The 20,539-nt window shown below is 42.1% G+C and overlaps 1 protein-coding gene across 1 annotated transcript in view; it reads left to right on the top strand.

The window, feature by feature from the left end:
- DLG2 (discs large MAGUK scaffold protein 2) overlaps positions 1-20,539 on the top strand; it is a 1,500,569-nt gene that overhangs the window by 278,062 nt on the left and 1,201,968 nt on the right.

The following is a 20,539-nucleotide window of genomic DNA, read 5'->3' as shown; positions in this document are numbered from 1 at the left end:
GAGAACAGTCTAGAGCCATCCTCTTTGAAACCCCCTTTCAGGTAGTTGAAAGCAGCTATCAAATCCCCCTCATTCTTCTCTTCTGCAGACTAAACAATCCCAGCTCCCTCAGCCTCTCCTCGTAAGTCATGTGCTCTAGACCCCTAATCATTTTTGTTGCCCTTCGCTGTACTCTTTCCAATTTATCCACATCCTTCTTGTAGTGTGGGGCCCAAAACTGGACACAGTACTCCAGATGAGGCCTCACCAGTGTCGAATAGAGGGGAACGATCACGTCCCTCGATCTGCTCGCTATGCCCCTACTTATACATCCCAAAATGCCATTGGCCTTCTTGGCAACAAGGGCACACTGCTGACTCATATCCAGCTTCTCATCCACTGTCACCCCTAGGTCTTTTTCCGCAGAACTGCTGCCGAGCCATTCGGTCCCTAGTCTGTAGCGGTGCATTGGATTCTTCCATCCTAAGTGCAGGACCCTGCACTTATCCTTATTGAACCTCATTAGATTTCTTTTGGCCCAATCTTCCAATTTGTCTAGGTCCTTCTGTATCCTATCCCTCCCCTCCAGTGTATCTACCACTCCTCCCAGTTTAGTATCATCCGCAAATTTGCTGAGAGTGCAATCCACACCATCCTCCAGATCATTTATGAAGATATTGAACAAAATGTTCATGTTGAACCTCATCAGATTTCTTTTGGCCCAATCCTCTAATTTGTCTAAGGCCCTCTGTATCCTATCCCTACACTCCAGCGTATCTACCATGCCTCCCAGTTTAGTGTCATCTGCAAACTTGCTGAGGGTGCAGTCCACGCCATCCTCCAGATCATTAAGTAAGATATTGAACAAAACCGGCCCAAGGACAGACCCTTGGGGCACTCCACTTGATACCAGCCGCCAATTAGACATGGAGCCATTGATCGCTACCCATTGAGCCCAACTATCTAGCCAGCTTTCTATCCACCTTATAGACCATTCATCCAGTCCATACTACTTTAACTTGCTGGCAAGAATACTGTGGGAGACCGTATCAAAAGCTTTGCTAAAGTCAAGGAATAACATGTCCACTGCTTTCCCCTCATCCACAGAGCCAGTTCTCATTATAGAAGGTGAATCCATGGTGACTGTTCCTGATCACTTTCCTCTCCTCTAAGTGCTTCAGAATTGATTCCTTGAGGACCTGCTCCATGATTTTTCGAGGGACTGAGGTGAGGCTGACTGGCCTGTAGTTCCCAGGATCCTCCTCTTTCCCTTTTTTAAAGATGGGCACTACATTTAGCCTTTTTTTTCAGTTGTCCGGGACCTCCCCTGATCACCATGAGTTTTCAAAGATAATGGCCAATGGCTCTGCAATCACATCTGCCAAGTCCTTTAGCACTCTTGGATGCAGCGCATCCGGCCCCATGGACTTGTGCTCATCCAGCTTTTCTAAATAGTCCTGAATCACTTCTTTCTCCACAGGGGGCTGGTCGCCTCCTCCCCGTGCTGTGCTGCCCAGTACAATAGTCTGGGAGCTGACCTTGTTTGAGAAGACAGAGGCAAAAAAAGCATTGAGTACATTAGCTTTTTCCACATCCTCTGTCACGAGGTTGCTTCCCCCATTCAGTAAGGGGCCCACACTTTCCTTGACTTTCTTCTTCTTGCTAACATACCCGAAGAAACCCTTCTTGTTACTCTTAACATCCTTTGCTAGCTGCAACTCCAGGTGTGATTTTTGGCCTTCCTGATTTCACTCCTGCATGCCTGAGCAATATTTTTATACTCCTCCCTGGTCATTTGTCCAATCTTCCACTTCTTGTAAGCTTCTTTTTTGTGTTTAAGATCAGTAAGGATTTCACTGTTAAGTCAAGCTGGTCGCCTGCCATGTTTACTATTCTTTCTACACATTGGGATGGTTTGTCCCTGTAACCTCAATAAGGATTCTTTAAAATACAGCCAGCTCTCCTGGACTCCTTTCACCCACATGTTGTTCTCCCAGCGGATCCTGCCCATCAGTTCCCTGAGGTTGTCAAAGTCTGCTTTTCTGAAGTCCAGGGTCCGTATTCTGCTGCTCTCCTTTCTTCCTTCTGTCAGGATCCTGAACTCAACCATCTCATGGTCACTGCCTCCCAGGTTCCCATCCACTTTTGCTTCCCCTACTAATTCTTCCCGGTTTGTGAGCAGCAGGTCAAGAAGAGCTCTGCCCGTAGTTGGTTCTTCCAGCACTTGCACCAGGAAATTGTCCCCTACACTTTCCAAAAACTTCTTGGATTTTCTGTGCACTGCTGTATTGCTCTCCCAGCAGATATCAGGGTGATTGAAGTCTCCCATGAGAACCAGAGCCTGCGATCTAATAACTTCCATTGGTTGCCGGAAGAAAGCCTCGTCCACCTCATCCCCCTGGTCTGGTGATCTATAGCAGACTCCCACCACGAGATCACCTTGTAGCTCGCACTTCTAAACTTAATCCAGAGACTCTCTCAGGTTTTTCTGCAGTTTCATACCAGAGCTGCGAGCAGTCATACTGCTCTCTTACATACAATGCAACTCCCCCACCTTTTCTGTCCTGCCTGTCCTTCCTGAACAGTTTCTATCCATCACATGACTGGAATACTATCATGGAGTTATCCCACCAAGTCTGTTATTCCAATCACATCATAATTCCTTGACTGTGCCAGGACTTCCAGTTCTCCCTGCTTGTTTCCTAGGCTTCTTGCATTTGTGTTTAGGCACTTGAGATAACTCTCTGATCTCTGGTTCATGTATCATTGACAGACTAATTAATTAATTTCTGAGTCCAGAAGCTTTTATAACTTCTATTGCTGATCTAGTCACAGCCTTACAGAATCTAGCTGGATTTGAGGCTCCCAGACACAGGAGCTCTAGGTTATATTCACAGCTCAGCTATGGATTTGCTGTGTGTCTGTAGGCAAGTCACCACACTTCTCTGTGCCTCAATTTCTTCCTCTGTAAACTAATAATAGGATAGTAACACATGCTACCTTTGTAAAGCACTTTGCAGTCTATTGATGAAAAGTGCCATATAAGATCTAGATATTATTATTTTGGACCGCAGACTGAATTTTCCAGGTCTAACAGTTAGGAAAAAACATCTTTTAACTTGCAAGCTGAAGACTGAGCAAGACTAATTGAAAGTATAATCAGATTTAAATTTGTATCATTTTGGGAAGGGTAGGGGTAGGGCAGGGCAGGGCAGCAGACTCAGGACTTCCTTCTTGTTTATGGTGAGATGTGGTTTTGAGTGTACACATGGCTCACCAAACCATTGAAATAATATATTTTTACATAGTTAGTTAGATAAAAGGAATGTTTCCAGGAATAAACTTGTATCTGTTTTCATGATGTTTCAAACACCCTTGTTTTAAAATAATATAGCTTTAAAGACCAGTGAATGTAGTATTTAATTTCCCTCATCAACAACAACCTTTTCACTCAGTTATTTGCTTCTTTCTTCTTTGGGTTCCTGTACTTTGTTTCATATCTTGTTTTCTGTGTGTTCTCTAACTGGTGGAGAAAATAGTTGCACCTGTGGAAGGCTCAAACACATCTTGCTTTCTGAACAGAAGCTAAAAGACCCCAGCTGCTCAAAAGGCCAGCTACTAACAAACACCTACAGGTTCTTTCAGCTGCTCTCTGAGTGGGCAGTAATACCATGAAACACTGTCTCTAGCAGTCAGTTAGATGGGAATGTGCCTGAGGATTCCAAAGTCCATTCTGCGTTTGTGAAATGCGAAACAGCAGTGCTATTGATGAGGACATGCAATTTACCCTTATAAATAAGACTGGGAAGTCACCAATGAGAGAGATTTATTTAGAATTGAGCCAAAGAAGATCCCAGTAGTTAGACCAGTGAGCCTCACCTTGAGTCAAGTGGAAAATGATTCAGAATTTAATTAAGGCTAAAACAGCTTAATATTTTTACTAAGTATCCACCTGACTGGGTAAAGCTAACACGCCTTCAGTGAGGGAAAATTGTGTCTCTAAACTGGAAAATTTTTCTCTGGATAATTTAATAAAATAGTAGATAAAGGTAACCCCCATGGACTTAATTGACTTGGATTTTTCTAAATGGGCTAGTTGCCTAAGTCCTTGCAGCACTTGCTTCTCAGAGTAGAGAATAATTGAAGGTAGCTAAAAGTGGAGGTAAGTCTGATACCATGGAAGTTTGGTTTTGATGTACGTGTGTGTGTGTGTGTGTGTGTGTAAAATGTTGACTCTGGCCTGAGCAGTTGGCCAATATTCAGGATCCTCCATGGTTGGTCCTGTTAGGATGGGAAATTGGTGGTGGTAATCAGTATATTGTAGGTGTAGTCTTACTGATTTAAAAAAATGTACACAAAGACCTGTTTCCCCCACACAGTAAAATCAATCAATAGCAGACAGCTTCCTTGATTGGAAATCCCCTACTGTGTCATTCTAGTGAGTTCTGTGCCCAATAATTCTGTGTTATGGCCCTCTGCTTCCTCTCAGGATCACGCTCACACTTCTTTTTCTGGCTTTATGTCTCTAGCGTACACAGACTGCAACTACATCCTACTCTCTGGGTTAGGATTACCAACTTTCTAATTGCTGACAACTGGACCCTGTGCTTCACCTTGTCCCTTGAGGCTCCTCCCCCCCGCTTCACCTCTTCCCACAAGACCTGCCCCCTGCTCTGCCTCTTTCTCCAGGCCCTGCCCCCCTGCTTCTCTCCTGCCTCCCCCCATTGCTCCCTGCTCTCCCCTCTTCCTCTTCCTAGTAGCTAGATCCTCTCCACCTCCCTCCCCAATGCCAACTGAGCTCCCTCTGCTCCGGAGCTGTATCCTGATGCAGAACCTGCCCACCCATGAGATGCAGGTGGGAGGGGTCCCTAGCTGAGCCGATGCTGGTGTGAGTAGATGACCCCGTGCCTCCGCCACCCGTGGTAACCAGACTTTTGGAGTCTGCACAGGTCCTCTTTTTGACCAGACTTTCTGGTTGAAAACTGGGCACCTGTCAACCCTACCCTGCTGTTAACCCCTCGGTCCATATAGTTTAGCTCAGGCCTGTCATGTGGCTTCGTGCTTTGGGTGATAGCTCCATAGTCCCCAGCAGTTTTAACTATATAACTGGGCTTGATTGCTCTTTCTGTTGAGCCCAAAAGAGTGCATGGCATGCCCGTTGGCTTTAACGAGGTCTGTGAATGGCTTTAGACCCAAGATATCTCTGGTGGCAGCCATTAACACCTTTCAGCATAATGGGAGCTTGTTTAGGGTTAAGAGGGTTAGTTCTTTTTTCAGGGGTTTTGGGCATCTCCTTGACTAATGTGTTTTTGCCTTTCATACAGCACTTAGGGCCTGATCGTGCTACCTGCTGAGTGCCTCAATTTCTGTTCACTTAATGACATAGTGCACCAGAATAGGTGTAAATGGAAATAAGAACAGTTTTCATTATTGGAACTAGTCCTTTCATGTATTAAGTCCTGGATGAAAAGAAAAAAAAAGCTGCTGTAGTTTTCTGTTAACAGTAGGTTGTTTTGCTTAGTAAAATCCATTAAAAATGGTGAGAAAATCTAGACGAATGTAAACATATTTGGGGACTGAGCAGCACAATAGCAAATGTAATTTAACTGAGATAGCAAGAATCTTCTTGAGTGATAGCAATCTGCCTAGTTATTCCAACAGAGTGAAGTAAATTCAGGATCGACTAATAAAACTGGAGCAAAGCAAGATGGGAATAGCAAATATGTCTGTCTTTCCTTCCTCACCCATCTCAAAAATAACCTTAATCTAGTCACAAGATGAAAAGCATCCAGTTGTTGGGACTAGTAAACACGAACTTGTTAGTTTTAGGGAATTATGGGAAATAAGACAAACTACATGAAGTCACCTCTTTTGTCACAGTGTTATCAGAAAAACTCCAAAGATTGCATATCCTAATATATTTCAGCAAATCTCTAACAGAGTAAGTGAAGGGTCAATGTGATGCTTTTACGAGGAGTCTGGAGGGAAAGACACAATTCAACTAAAAGGGATGCCATGAGTTCACTTAGGCATTGACTAATAACATCCAAGTCTGAAGAGGAGTGTCTGGACAACAATGTTCGTGAACTGGAAAAAGGTTTGAGAGAGAGAGAGAGACAAAGGGAGTAGAATGACTGCGAGCCATCCCTATAGCTGTGAATGACCTGGGCCATCTCCATGAGGCAGCCAGCAAGAACTGATTGAAACAGAGGGGTAGGGCTGCAGCTATTGTTCAGAACTGGCGAGCTAGACCAAACATTTTGCTACAGTTGGAATGAATGAAAACATGAGGTATTAGGATGGGGAGAAAGGAGGTACTTGAATGATGGAGAATAAGATGATAAAGGTCACTAAGCCACTGTTTGAATGGGGGAAGCTGTGTATGTTAAGAAAAAGGTTTTTCCTACCTGAAAAAAAACAAGGGTAGCATGAAAGTGCTGGGAGCATTGTAAGAAGGAGCGCTTCAAATGTAAGAGGCAACAGTGCAAGGACACTTGAAAACCTAAAAAAAAGTTAGAAACCAGCCAATTAGTATAATCCTACAAATCACTGTTTTACACACGTGCACAGCTCTTTCAGCTGACTCAGGATCCCAACTGCTTACCTCACAGAGAAAAACAAAGGGTAAAATCAGGTCCTATTGAAGTCAGTGGGAATTTTCCACAGAGGCATGTATATTTTTCAAGCAAAACCAGGCCTATTGTGTGAAAATTGGGCCAGCTTTTAAGGGATGTTGTTATGGAGTTTTTTTCTTTAAAGCAAAATAACATTTCCCCCTAGTTGTTGATATAAACTAGATATTTAGTCAAAAATTATGGATAAAATTAAATGTGTAGGAATGCTAAACTACATGAAACAGCAAAAGATTGTCAATTTTGAACAGCCATGCTTAGCACGAAAAAATAAGAGAAACACTGGGTCAAATTCTCTGCTGGTTTAACTCTACTAAAATATGTGTAGAGCACTTTGCAAAATAATGACTAAGGACCCAACGCTGAAGTCAGGTCCATGTGGACAGACCCTTATACAGGATAAGAAGTTTAGGGTGGCATTCAGTATTGTAGCTACAAGCAACGGGATTAGAATTGGTCCAAAAATTTTTTTTCCTGTGGAAATTTGAAAACTGAAAAAATTTGGCCAAAAATTTAAAAATTTTAACCAGGAAATGTAGTTATGGTGCCTTATGGGAGTTGTAGTTGGGTGCCTCAAGCTCCCATTTTCCTCTATAGAGTGGGTTCCCAGTGGAACTACATCTGCCATGACACATTATGGTCTCCACTTTTGGAGAGGGGAAGTGAGTGTACCTGGTCATGGTGCATCATGGGAGATGTAGACTGTCTGGGGAGCCTAGTCCATAAAGGAGAATGGGGACATGAGACAACTGAAATATAACTCCCATGAGGCACCCTAATAGTATTTCCAAATAGAAATACTTAGATTTTCAATCAAATTATTTTGGGGTTTTGGTATTCAGTATTTCAATGAAAATTTTCTGTGGATAGCAGGCATTGTTTTCAATACATTTTGTTGGATCAAAATCCCAATTTTCCATTAAAACTTTTTTAATTGAAAATATTCAACCACCCCTAAACCTGATTTGTTTAAGAAAGGTAATATTTTGCTAAACATCCACAAGAAACTTCCTGAGAGTGAAGTCTGTTATACTGTGGAATAGGTTCCCCATGGAAGTCCTCCTATTTTTTGGGCCACTTTAAAACTAGACAGGACAAATATCTTCAAAATGTAGAAAACAATCCTGCACTGACAGTGGTGGCACTGAATGACTTAGTGTATCTTTTCCAACTCCAGCTTCTATTATTCCTTGGGTTTCCATGAAGACATTAACCCAGTGAATAGCAGTAGTTTAAAGAAAGCACATAAGACACACTTGTACATTAAAAAGGGGATTGAAAATATGGAAATTATAGTGATATTGCTTCTACAAGATAGTCATCCTCCCTTGGGAGATGGTGTCTAATTATGGTTATATCACCCAAGAAAGACATAGTTGAGATTGAAAAATTGCAGAAAAGGCATTGAGGCTTGTTAGAGACACGGTGGGTCTGACATAAAATGAGAGATTGCAAGATTTTGGCTTATGGAAAGCTAAAGGTTTAGAAAGGTTTTTATTATGTTGTTCAAAGTTATGGAGGACACAAAATATTATCCTATTGCATAATAGAAGAGGGAAAGGTCACTTGATCCAATTAAAGTAAAAATGAAAGGAAATAGTGTATTGGCAACCTGTGGAATGAAATGCTGTAGAAAGTCAAACTGTGTGGCTAAATTTCATGATCACTAATGACATTTGTAGTTATATACACTCAAGACCAAATTCCGCCCCTTGATGCAAATGTGCAGGTCTTTTGGAAGTCAATGGGAGCCAAGTGTATTTATCCAGGGACAGAATTTTGCTCCAATTTTGAAAGTTATGCTTCCTGGGATAAATTGACTGCCTGTGAGTATCAGGAAGCAATTTTATTTGGTAAACCATTGCCCAGTTGGCTCAGTACAGGTTTTTTCCATCTTCCCTCAAATTGCCCATTGTTCATAGGGCCAAACCTGCAAACCTTACTTTGACAAAAGTCCCATTGATTTCAATTTGATGTATAGACATTCTGGGTGAGATATACCAGCAGTTTGGCCCAGAATGGCAAATTCTGATTATCATTAGGGAAAAAATTATTTCTTCACTTCTGTTTTGATCTGGCCCTTTTTTTCTTCCAAGCAAGTGCTTGCAACAAGACCATTAAAACACTTCTCCGTGATTTCTACAACATACCTGCCATATAAATACAGATTTTTATGGCCTATAAATGCAGTTTTTATTTATCATTTATCCATTCAGAAGTATTGTACTTGTCAAATCATCACATTTACATGGTGATTTAATTACCCTATTGTCACAAGGCTCCTGGGGTTCATTATGAGAGGCACATGGCATGCTGTTGACAGTAATGACAATTTCATTATCTAGTCTATGGGCTTGCCATTAAAATGCATCTCAGATTTTTTTTTTTTTTTTTGGTTCATGATCTCCCTTCCTCAACCCCATTCCCATAAAAACCTACCCACAATTCACAATGAAGGTTCCTGTAAAGACACTTATTGTCCTGGATCTTAGTCTGCTGGACTTATCACTGTGACAGGGTCAGGCCAGATGGCTACAGGAGAGTGAGAGAAGGTAGATATATTAGCCCCAGGTTAAGTAGATTCCTTTTCCCTGGGGAAGGCAACAGGGAAGGTTCCAGAACAATCAGGAACTTTCTGGAAACAATTAAGGCAGACAGGCTGATTAGAACACCTGCAGCCAATCAAGAGGCTGCCAGAATCAATTAAGACAGGCAGGCTAATCAGGGCACCTGGGTTTAAAAAGGAGCTCACTTCGGTTTGTGGCGTGCATGTGAGGAGCTAGGAGCAAGAAGATGAGAGTGAGAAGTACAAGCATTATCAGACATCAGGAGGAAGGTCCTGTGGTGAGAATAAAGAAGGTGTTGGGAGGAGGCCCTGGGGAAGTAGCCCAGGGAGTTGTAGATGTCATGCAGCTGATCCAGGAGCCACTGTAGACAGCTGCAATCCACAGGGCCCTGGGCTGGAACCTGGAGTAGAAGGCGGGCCTGGGTTCCCTCCATTCCCCCAACTCCCTACTTGATACCAGAGGAGTTGAACTGGAATGTGGTTTCATCAGAGAGAAGGTCTCTGGTCTGTTCCCTGATTCAGTAGGTCGATCAGCAAAGACTGCGGGGATTGTTCTTCTTCCTTTCCCCATGCTGGCCAGTGATGAGGCTAACTGAGTGAAAGGAAGATTTGAGCCATGAAAGTGGCCAAACTGAGGGCTGCTGTGAACCTCTGAGGTGAGCAAATCCACCAATAAGCGTAGGACCCACCAAGGCAGAGGAGGAACTTTGTCACATCACTTATTCAATATATTCAGTTTCCTGTGGAAGTACTAGACAACACTAGTCATATTGTCTGTGTTCAGTATTGACTTCTGTAGTGTCGTCCTGTGTTTATATAACCACAACATTCATCTCTTTCCTCTGATTTATACCTTTAATTGAGGAGCAACTGCTTCAGGTGAGGAAGCTCCCCTTCTTGTCCAGTCCATGTGTCTAGACAATCATCATAAACTCAAGTTCCTTAGTATAACAAGCACTACATCGAAATCCATACATTGTTTCGGCACCTGTATCACAGACATTATACTGTGTGTTCCAACTGAAGGGTTGACATTCTGTGAAACTCTGGCCTTCAAAACAGCTATGGCTGCTGCTACGCAGGTATCCTGGCAGAAGTAATTGGGAAAAGGGATTAAACTAAATATACAGAGCCTGCAATTCTGCCTTTGAATATAGACAACTATTAAAGGCACTCACTGGTAGAAGTTTGGTTTGAACATATATGGTACATCTACACTCCAATACAAGGCCCAGGTCAGCTGATTCAGGGTTGCGGGGCTTGGGCTGAGGGGCTAAACACAGCCGTGTAGACACTTGGGCTCAGTCTGGAGCCTGGATTCTGAAACCTGGCAAGAGGGATGGGTCTCTGAGCCCAAACTCAAGCCTGAGCCAGAATGTCTACACTGAAGTGTTTAGCCTTGCAGCCTGAGCCCCATGAGCCTGAGTCAAATTAACGTGGGCTCTGAGACTCAGTGCCATGGATTTTTTTATTGCAGCGTAGACATACCCTGGCTTCCATAGTCTCCTGGCTTTCAGTCCCTTGCTCTCCACCAATGGGTATTTTGGTGGAGAAAGAAGGGTTATTATCAACATACATTTTGTCAATGTCTCAGAATCATTTAAAACTGTCTGGTCATCCAGAAGTGCTGAATTCTGTTCAGTAGGGCCTGAGCACATGTGCAGGGCAGCCTGACTGGAGCTGCTGTATAAATGGTGATTTTCCATAGTTTATAACTCAGACTGATTTTCATCAGGACAGCAAAAGGCACCTCTCCAGCATCAGGACTAGCTACCCATATGGTGTTCCCCCTCCATGCTTGTAAAGGTAATCTTCCAAAAGGGAAAATAATTGTAATCCAAGCCAGTGTTGTCTTCTTGACCCCACAAACAGTCTGACACAATAACTGATAGGTGTGAACTCCATTCCAGTAATTTGACCTAATCTATAACCAAATTATGGCACTTGAAAGGCCACCATGAGTTTTTTGATTAATGATTATTATAGTGTATCAGAAGTATGTTATTGCAGCCCATAGTGGGATTTGGGAATTGCTGAGAGAAAGAAATGCAGAGGCAAGACAGGAGGAGAGCTACACAAATGTGAGGAAGAGAAACAGAAAAAGGAAGATGAGATGGAAGAGAAACAAAGGGTGGAAATCCTGGGGATCCTAAATGTCAGCATGTTTTTCCACTGATTGATGCTGATTGTAACTATAAGGAATGTAGTTGATGATGGTTTCTGAATGCTTAATTGCTATAGAAAGGCCATGTTCTCCCCCTTGATCTTTGTGCCCACCTCCCACTGGCAGTTCCACTTAAGGAGAGTTTCCAATACTAAACTTACACCTCAGGCCAAGGATGATTTAAAATGAGAATTGGCCCTTTACACACAATCTCTCCATTATGCCTCGCTTTAAATGTACTTTACCACAGCCCCTTCTGCCTGTTTTTCTGCTACTGATTTAAATAAGCAGGGCCAGTTCCTCAGCTGGTGTGATGTGATCGACTCCGCTGAAGTCTATGCTGATTTACACTAAGGATCTGGTCCCTGATACATATAGTTTCATATCACATATCACAAGAGCTTTTGAAATTTATAGTTTCTGGATACGGTTTTACAGTGCCGAATGGTTGGTTGGTATTTCACCTTTAGGCTTGGCTCATAAAAGAAAGCCAAAAGGAAATGTTGCTGTTTAGAGATAGGTGCATTAGAAAAGATCTTGGGCTTGGTTCTTCTCTGACTTATAGCAGCGTAAATCAGGAGTAACTCCACTGTAGAGAAATAAATCTCTATACATTGACTAAACCATGATCAAAGGTTATATAATTGCCACCTAAACATGAGACATAGGAGGCAGAGTTGTTTAGGACAAGTGTGTCAAGCTGTCATAAATATAAAGGGAAGGGTAAACACCTTTAAAATCCCTCCTGGCCAGAGGAAAAACCCTTTCATCTATAAAGGGTTAAGAAGCTAGGATAACCTCGCTGGCACCTGACCAAAATGACCAATGAGGAGACAAGATACTTTCAAAAGCTGGGGGGAGGGAGAAACAAAGCCTCTCTCTGTCTGTCTGTGTGATGCTTTTGCTGGGAACAGAACAGGAATGGAGTGTTAGAACTTAGTAAGTAATCTAGCTAAATATGCTTTAGGTTCTGTTTTGTTTAAATGGCTGATAAAATAAGCTGTGCTGAATGGAATGTAGATTCCTGTTTTTGTGTTTTTTTGTGTCTGTAACTTAAGGTTTTGCCTAGAGGGATTCTCTATGTTTTGAATCTAATTACCCTGTAAGGTATTTACCACCCTGATTTTACAGAGGTGATTCTTTTACTTTTTCTTCTATTAAAATTCTTCTTTTAAGAATCTGATTGTTTTTTCATTGTTCTTAAGATCCAAAAATTTGGGTCTGTGTTCACCTATGCAAATTGGTGAGGATTTTTATCAAACCTTCCCCAGGAAAGGGAGTGTAGGGTTTGGGAGGATTTTGGGGGAGGAAAACGTTTCCAAATGGGCTCTTTCCCACTTATATATCTGTTAGACGCTTGGTGGTGTCCAAGGGCAACAGGTAAAATAGTTTGTACCTTGGGGAAGTTTTAACCTAAGCTCGCAAAAGTAAGCCTGCATGATGTATTCAGACTGTGCAGAATTTACATTTTCATTAACAACATAGGTTTCTAACCCTCACAATTGAGAACAACATCTTCAAAATGTGAACCAAGTGTAACCAATAATAGAGAAAGATGTGGAAGCTCCTTTGCTTGAGTCATTTGAAAATTAGCTTGGAATCGGTCCCCTTGTATCTAAAAAATGTATTGGGTAAAACACAAACTTTTCATTGACAGCATCCGTCACCATCTAATAATCTATTCTTGAATGTTCAGCCCAAGCTAATTTTCAAATGTCTCCTCTAATTTCCTTGGAGACAAGGCCAAATTCAAATAGGCCTCATTGTCAAATGGTGTGATTATATTGTTGTCTTCTGTGTTATTTTGACAATTAAAATATGCTGAACTTTGCAGAATTTTAAATTTTTTAAATTGTTTGGTGCAGAATTTGCTCAAGAGTACACAGGGTGGCGCAATCTGGGTGTGGGCAGCTCAGTGTGGGGGTCTGGTTGCAGGGAGGAATCTGGATGCACAGGGGCTCAGTGCTGGGGTCTGGGTTCAGGGGGAATGGGACTCTGCAGAGGAGTCCAGGGGAAGGTGGTTAGAGTTCAGTGGGAGAGGGGTTGGGGGAATGGGGCTTGGTGGGGTGCGGGGTTAGGGTGCAGCTGGTTGGGGCTCAGTGGGGTTGAGGTCCAGGTGTGGAGGGCTCCTCAAGAGTACCAGGGTTCTGTGTGGCAGGGTGGGGATTTGAGAGGTGGGGTGGGGGGGTTCTGGGTATGGGGGGCTCCTGATGTGGAGGGGCTCAGTTCGGGGGGGCTTCTGGGTGCATGGGTGGGGGGTGGGGTCACTGTACAGGGAGCTGCTCCCCTGTCCACCCAACCCCTGTGGATCCGGATTCCCCCACTGAATCTCACCCCCCTTCGAGCCTCTCCCCCACACCCCACGCAGTGCAGAGCTTCCTGCAGCCAGGGAAAGTTTTTGGGGCTTGATCTGCCCAGCCCTGGCTACCCTGGGCAGGGAGGGTGAATTCCAGCTCGGACTAACTGTCCCTGGGCAGCTGGGGCATCCCCAGACCCTCCTGTCCTCCCAGTGATTTACCTCTCTCCCCAGCTGCCTGAACAGACGAGTCTGAGCTGCCTCACTGCTGGGGAGGGGTGAGTGAGCACTGATGCAGCTTCTCTTTGCTTCCCCACAGAAACCATTTTCTGCAAGGAAGTAAAGGGAAGCTGGGGAGGTGGGGGCATTTTTCTGCTCCTGCACCCCAGTGGTGCAGAATTTCCTCAGGAGTAATACATCTTTTATTCTTATGATTTTTCTCTACAGAGGTTAATCCCATGAGCTCTTTAATTGGTTTTGTTACATTCTTTGGAATTCTCACCAGTTTTCCAACATCTTTCTGGCAATATGGTTGCTCAGCTCTAACAACTTACCAGTGTCAAATAGAGAGAGACTATTGTGGCTTTGGTCTGACATGGATATATGCAACCCAAACTGCATTATATATTTTAAATTGGTACTTTAGAGTTCTCAATGCAAGTCCAGATGGGAATCGTCTAATTGCAGAAGTACCTAAAAATTTCTTTATGGGAAAAAAAAAAACCAATCCCTTATATTGTCACAGAAAAAAAATCCCAACAGTTTTGAGTCTTGTACTTTAAGGTGAGGCTCTGCTAGTGTGTGTTGTATGGAGAAGAGCTCAGTATCCGTGTGGTGATTGTGCAGATGTTAAGTCCCACATTTAGCTCACAACAAGGAGGGGTTACTACAACAAACATAAGCCAACTACCATAAGCTCAAGAATGATTGGAACTAGAAATGCTCTTTATGTTGGTTGTTCTCTGTCTTAACTGACACCAAGCCTGAAAATGCAAGAGAGTATCCTGGAATGGGCTTTTATAGTCAACACTTGCCCACAGGTCCTCTAAAATTTCCAGAGAAAAGTAAAGGACTCACATAACCGCAGCAAAAAATATGCAACACAAAGGTCCTTCACCAACAATAGAAGTCTTTTTGTCAAAATTTCCTGGAATTATAGCAACAATTCTTTGCATCTATATGGCACATTTCATGCGAAGAGTTCAAAACACACCACAGCCATTGTCTATTTAAACCTCACTACGCCTGCATGAGGTATGGGTAAATTGAGGCATGGAGTGTAAGTGACTTCTTCAAGGATTTGCAGTGAGACCGTGGCAGAGCCAGCAGTAGAACCCACAGATGCTGGTTCATAGCCCTATGCTCTAAATACTTTCTTTTGAGAATGGCTAGCTCCTGTACTTCTATGAAGCTCTTTCTTGTCTAGCCCTGCTGTTGGCACAGGAATTGTGCACATCCTTATGAAAGTAAACTAATTGAAGTTCTCAAAATTTTAGATTAGCCATTTAATGTACCATGACTTAAAAACCAAGGCAGTAAACATTTTGTCCCAGTCTTCCATGACTTATTACAGGAGCCACTCTGGGTTTCAGGGCCTCTTGAGGGACCACAGAGCACTACTTTGTGCCAGAGAAAATAAAACAGAGTTTTAAGAGAACTGAAGACTAGAGCATACCAGCAGCCAGTAAGTATGGAATGAAAAGCCAGAAGCACTTTTGCTATTGGAATAAAAGGAGAAAGAGAGAGAGAGCTCTCCCAAGCCACTTTACTGCAGCTCTCTGAAAAGATTCCTGGAAAAGAGCCTTTTTAAAAATAAATAATAAATCGGATGTGGGTAACCATATTCATTTGAGTTTCCTGCCTAGTCTGCTCAGGATTCTGGAAAAGGAGCTTTCTCTCTCTTCTCAGCCTTGCAAAGTTCTCTCTGATTTGCTGACACCACTGTTCCTCACCTACGGGAAAAGAGGGCAAAGCAGCTCCACAAGCAATAATATTTAGTGCTTTTCACCATCAAAACGCTTCACAAACACTAACTGCTTGTTCATCACAACAGCAGGCAAATATTATTATTGTCCCCATCTTTTACAAAGGGCCTATTGAGGCATAGGAGCTGAATACATTGCTCAAGGGCACAGAAAGGAGTCACTCAGCAGTGGGATTAGAAATCTTTGGCTCCCAGTTCTGTGCTCAAACCATTATCCCTCTCTTTGCATTTGTGATGGTAGTTATGAGTGAATTCAGAGTGCTGTTTGGGAAAATGACATCATGGTTTTCCTTTCCCTATTACACCCTATTCAGAATGGATCTGACAGTACCTGTCTACAGGTAGATAATGCACCAATCGCCCTCCAGAACCTCTGACAAAGGATATTTAGATTTTCCTCTCCCCAGAATTTCTAACACTTTGCGCTCTACCATATCCCTAATGCTGTCTGCCATTTTTTAAAAACTGCAAATCTTTGTTTCACATAATAGCTCTAAAACTGCAGATTTGTGGCCAGGTTCAGTATGAGGCAATATTTTGATTTCATGATGAACAAATCCAGTTGGATGAATCAGTTTCCAGGATTTTAAATTTCTGAGAGGAGTCAAGTTTTCAAACTTGGATGCTCAAAATTTACTTTTACCGGGCCAGGGGGGAAAGGAGGTAAATAGGTGCCTGAATGGGTATTTAGGTGCTATGCCTGATTTTCAAAAGTGATGAGCACCTTTACTTCCCATTGACTTTAGTGGGATTCATTAGTCCTCAGCAACTTGAAATCAGGCTGTTAGTTGCAGCTAAAGGTATTCAAATGGGTATTTAGGTGCTTAACTTCAGAGAGTTTGAAAGTTTGGCTCAGGTTTCAGTCCCAGGGAATTACAAATGCTTACTCCAGGAAAGATTTTGGCCCACCATGTTTAGAAAACTAACTTTATAACCACCGACTTGTGCTAGTTTTCCCCCCTACATATTTAAAATCTGCGTTAACATGTCTCTGTATTTATTGTTTGCAGAGCCCTGTGTAATCTCAAAAGCTTGTCTCTTTCACCAACAGAAGTTGGTCCAGTAAAATATGTTATCTCGCCGACCTTTTCTCTCTCTATTTCATTGTATTTATTTTGTGCTATATCAATTAACAGAGCTCCAACATCTTCTACAAAGATTTAAAAAACACACAATATTTAAAATACCACGAGCAATTGACAATGTAATTTAAACATAAACTGCCTATCTAGATGTAATGATTATCCGTCAATTAGTGACAATAAAAAACATCACTTAATTATACTTTGAGTCCCACAGACCATCTCCTCCCCAGACATCTAGGGGAAAAGATGAGCACATTGTTTGTTTAACCTTTCCAATAAACTAACAAACAAATAAGTCGCTTGGCAGACCATCAGTGAGTTTCAAAGCCTGTGGGTCCCTCTGGAGAATGTTCTGCCAGCAATCCTTTCTCATGTAAACAGAGAGGGCTGCAATATGAATGCTTCCTCTGATTGTCAGGTTCAAATCTGAAAGATTATGAGACACAAATGTAAATGGAGTTAAGGGATTACACTACATTTCCTTCTATCTGAGATACTTGTATAGCCCCCATTTTATCAGAGTATCTGAGCACCTCACAATCTTTACAACATTCCTAAGGAGTGGGGAAGTAAACTTATTTTCATTTTACACATGAGGAACTGAGGCCCAGATCCTTAAAGGTATTGGGGTGCCAAACTCCCATTTCCTGATTTCAGTGGACATTAAGCACCTAACCATGGGCCAGAGAGACCATTAACTTGGCCAGGGTCCCACAGGTAGTCTGTGATAGAGCAGGGAATTAAACCTAGGTCTCTCAGGTTCTAGGCTCGTGTGCTAACCACTGGAGCATCCTTTTCTTTCCTGTTTTTTTTTTTTGTATTAGCAATTATTATATAGAAGTTCTTCTTGAGATAAAAATAAATAGTTCACAAATTAAAAACAAAAGCAACCCATGATAATTCAGTAATATCACAGACTCTGCATTATTGAGCTATTCTTGAATTTGAATAGAGGGATGCCATTTACTCATTACAGTTTAGAAAGCCAAAAATATGAACCTGTTATACCTTTGACTCTGGGCTGTATTCTAGTCCATCTACAGAATTTTTTTTCCACTTCTTAGATAGAAGGTATATAAAATGTCAGTGTTTGACAGCTATTATTTTTGCTACTGTTCCAAAAACTAACCTAGATAAGCAGTTGCAGTAAGATTTTACTTTGATACAAAAAGAAGGTTCTTATTTGTAATGCTTTAGATTGTGTCATGCTGCAGTATGATATAATGAGCTGTGACATGATATGACATGGTGTGATGTGAGGTTAAAAGTCTCAAACAATCAAAGTGGCTGAATACTGAATGCGAGAAAAAGTCTGAAGTGGGAAATGCTGCTATTTAAATGGGGGCTTACATGCTAATTACAAAACCCTGCCCTATGATACATGAGTGTTTTGGTGGGCAAAGAGCTTCTTGTCATCCAACTACACCCACTCATTAATTTTGTAGAATTCCAGCTTGATTGTTGGGGTTAGGATGTAGCTAAAGTGCCTGCCAAAGGACCATGGGTGAAATACTGGCCCCAATGAAGTCAATGGCAAAACCACTGACTTCAGTGGGATGAGAATTTCACTTCATGGCCCTAAAAAATAAAAAAAGTGCGTTGCTTCTTTTTAAGGCATCATACAGAATGGATTTCCTAGAACTCCACGGCCAAGCAGTCCTGCACCATCGAGATGATTTTGTGATTTTTTCCTTGGGGCTTACCTCTGCAATTTCACACAGTATGTGGGTTAGTATTGTAACATTTATGCAATAAGCAATCTAAATGCAGTGGAGTTGTACAAAGCGTGAATCAGGGCTGAATTTGGCAACTAATATGTGCCATTTTTAAAAACCGAAGAGTTTTATGAAAATTGTGTTGTGGTTCAAATAAGGCTGGCTAGGGTTAGAGGATCCTCTTTCCTGCTTTACTTTAGAAGCAGAGGGCTCTGAGGGGGAAGGATTATATTTGAGACCTCTTTCATCTTCTCAGTGGAACAGCACAGGGGCAGAGAGGAATGACAATTTATATGTATCTTTTTCAATACGAAAGTATACATGCGTGACGGCATAATGGTAAAGGGAATTCTCAGGCTGCAAGCACACGCTAATCACTGGACTCCACAAAGTTTAAATTGCTTTTGAAATTGGAGTTTAAGGTATGTCTGTCTCCTATTGTGTTTGACTGATGCATAGAGGCGTAGGCTTGCGCTTGGAACGCTTTTATTAAACCTGAGTTCTTTTGACGTAACCTATTATCTTATTTGAGGTGTCCCATTAAAATGTAACTAAAAAGGTAATTATTGCTACAAAGACAACCTAAAACTGAGGTGGGGATACCCACTGCATCATTCCAATCCTCAGGGGTGGGGGCGGGGAGAGATGAGTCATGTAGCTCTAATATATACTCAAATAATGAAAGAAAATTAAAAGAGAGGGTTTGGGAGAGAAGGGCAGGATGATGGTGGAGGAAAAGAAAGCAAAAACCGTGAAGAAAGGAAAGGGGGGAGAAGGGTTGTGCTGGAGAGAAGAGGAAGTGGAAAGAAGAGAAAGAATAGTGAAGACAGGCAAGTGAGACAGGGAGAGAGAAGTTACTGTTAATAACCTATTCATCTAGTGGGAGAAATACTTGTCATGTCCTTGCTATAGCCTTGTAAATTGACACATGTACTACAAGTGCTATCATTGATGTTCTGTCAAGGTTCCTATTATAGAAAGATTCACTTGTTTTAAGTAAAAAGAAAAGGAGTACTTGTGGCACCTTAGAGACTAACAAATTTATTAGAGCATAAGCTTTCGTGAGCTACAGCTGAACTGAGCTACACTGAAGTGAGCTGTAGCTCACGAAAGCTTATGCTCTAATAAATTTGTTAGTCTCTAAGGTGCCACAAGTACTCCTTTTCTTTTTGCAAATACAGACTAACACGGCTGCTACTCTGAAACTTGTTTTAAGTGTAAACCTGGGATATAGGTTTTCAAGTTTGAACTGTTTAAAAAAAACCTATGTAGCCTAAATGTTTATTTTTAGGTGTTTTGAGTGCTTTTGGAAGCCTCCTCCAAAAATGTCCTTGTACTGTGCAGTGTTTTATTGAAGGCAAAGCTAGGAATACATTTAAGGTTGCTCCACACCTTCCATTATAAGACTCTGTATTCAGTTACTTATAACTTTGCCAAACTTTAACAGAAATTTTCCATGCCAGATATTTGCCTCACGCGGATTTTTTTTTTAAAAGATTCAGCTAAAATGGTACAGCCATTTCTGAGCATGAGATTAAGGGAAAATATGTTGTTTTGCCCATGTTAAAAAAATTACTTTCATTTCATAGAGAGGCTTTGGTGCCTCCATGCTTTGGAACAGAGACTGGAGATATGACATGGGTTGCTCTGGTGTCAGGGATGTATCTTGTGTCATCTCTGTGAAAATTCACCCATATTTTGCCAAATTATAAATCTCCAGAAAAGGCCAGCCACCCAGGAGTTTGCTCCCCTCACAACTCCTATATGCCAACCAGATGGCACAAGCACCCTCACCTCAGAGTTATTGAGCTTGTTCCCACACAAGGCTGCAGGGACTGGGCAAGACATTTTCTGCAACTGCTCCTCCTCCTTGGGGCCACTATGGTGCCTGGCAGAGGAACTGAGAACGGGGAGACTTATGATCTCAATGCTCCCCGTTGGCTTTTAAATATTCAGAAAAATTAGACTCTTGGTGTCTCAAATTGGCTACTGAAAATTAGTAGACAATTTTGGCAATCTCTTTGTATCTTAGTTCCCCATCTGTAAAATGGGAATGATAATACTACCTCTCCTCACAGGGGTGTATTGAAGATACATTCATTAACATCTGCACAGCAC

The sequence above is a fragment of the Dermochelys coriacea genome, chromosome 1, assembly GCF_009764565.3.
Source record: "Dermochelys coriacea isolate rDerCor1 chromosome 1, rDerCor1.pri.v4, whole genome shotgun sequence".
Lineage (NCBI taxonomy): Eukaryota > Metazoa > Chordata > Testudines > Dermochelyidae > Dermochelys > Dermochelys coriacea.
This window is presented reverse-complemented; position numbering and strand designations above follow the sequence as displayed.